This window comes from Solanum pennellii, chromosome 12, assembly GCF_001406875.1.
Source record: "Solanum pennellii chromosome 12, SPENNV200".
Lineage (NCBI taxonomy): Eukaryota > Viridiplantae > Streptophyta > Magnoliopsida > Solanales > Solanaceae > Solanum > Solanum pennellii.
The window spans coordinates 35,389,224-35,391,080 of record NC_028648.1 but is presented as its reverse complement, the minus strand read 5'-3'; positions in this window follow the sequence as shown (position 1 = coordinate 35,391,080).

The following is a 1,857-nucleotide window of genomic DNA, read 5'->3' as shown; positions in this document are numbered from 1 at the left end:
TATATATATATATAAGATAGAACATAGTCTCCAAAGATTGTCTCATCTCATAACCATCTAACAAGATTAGCAATTTGGACATAGCCCGTACATCAATGTAAAGAGAGCCACATATAGGCTTCATACAATCCGTACTCAAATGAAAGGAGATAGAATATAAGAGTCTTATAACTAAAACAACAACATAAGCTCTATATTGGCATAGCCCTCGGAAAATGAGGACCTACCCTACTTTGATGATGATCAAAGGATCCAAGTCTTCTTCAAGTAGCCTTCCAAAACACTTCAATGACCGGAACCTAAAATGTTGGGAAAAGGAAGAAATAGGGTTAGTACGCCACTTGTACCAAGTATGACACCATATGCACACATACATGAAAAACATGCTAAGAAAAAGGACATCTCATAAAGTACGCATTTTTATTTAAAAACCCTTATGAACATTCAATAAGACCATACCAACCAATATTGCATATACATTAAGTCATAGGCATGTTCATCACAATACTACAATATCGAGCCTAGTCAAGTCAACCATCCATACCACATAAATAGATACATGCTCAAGTAAACTCTATCATCAAGTCATATTAACAATAAGCATGAATATAAGTATATTTCATTATAAACAAAGCAAGACAATTACCCATGAACCCCTATCAAGTCAACAAGTGCAATGACCAAACAAATCCCCATAACCTTACTCAATCAAGTAACCCAATAAGAATCATGACTAACATCCTACTTCACATAACATGGCATTTAGATATACAATTCATCTTACTTTAACAATGTAATACAACACATGTTAATGAGTGAACTAATCAACATATAATATCAACAATGTGTAAATGCATCATATATATATCATATACCATCATAAGCATAATCATACATAAGAACATCCTCCTAAGACTCCCCTCAAGGATAACTAGTGCAATGATTAGGTAGAGTCCCATACCACTACCTAGACTAAGTTAGACCCCTTAAATTATTTTACTTAGAGTTCAATCCTTTGGTTCATTTTACCTTTTGGGAACATAATGCTCTAATCGACATTGACCACATGAGCTAGTGTGGAATACGGTTTCATAAAACCCTACACCGAAGGAAGGTGAACTACTTGCCAAGATAGTACCAAAACATAAAACATAGCAACTACGTGGATCCACTAGTTAGTAATCCTATGGGGGTAACATAGTTCAAGTACTAGGTGATATAGTGTGGACCTTTTTTATGCTACATGAATTGTAGTCTCCAATCTCAAGAGTACTTTAGTGCTCCTACCTTCCCTATGTGGGAAGGGACACTCCTCACTCTAGTTCACTCGGTGCTAAGCTAGAGTCCCTTTTTGAAATGTCTTTAAGCCTTTAGTTATCAATCATAGCTTAGTTTAGGCAATATGGTCTAACCCTTTTATAACATCATCATCATCATAGATCAATAAGAATTACATGAGTACAAGTCCTCTCATTACAATTCATATAGGTGATGTTAGCACATTAGCATTTCATATCATAATAAGGCACATTGGTAAATCATTCATCCTCCTTATAATATTTACATCTTAAGCCAACACCTCACAATCAACATCAAGAAATTTCAATTCAACATCATACCACCCTATCAATCCTAATACAAGGCATACTCCAATATAACATCATGACTTAACCATAATTAACCACAATTTGAAGTAAAGAATAGAGACCATAAGACTTACCAAATCTTCTTCATATTTCATCATCAAGGTCTTACCATAAACCCTCAATTCAACCCAATTTGGGTATACATCATCATAAGTCAATAATCAACATGATTACAAGCTAGAAGAATCACTACATCACAATTCAATACTAG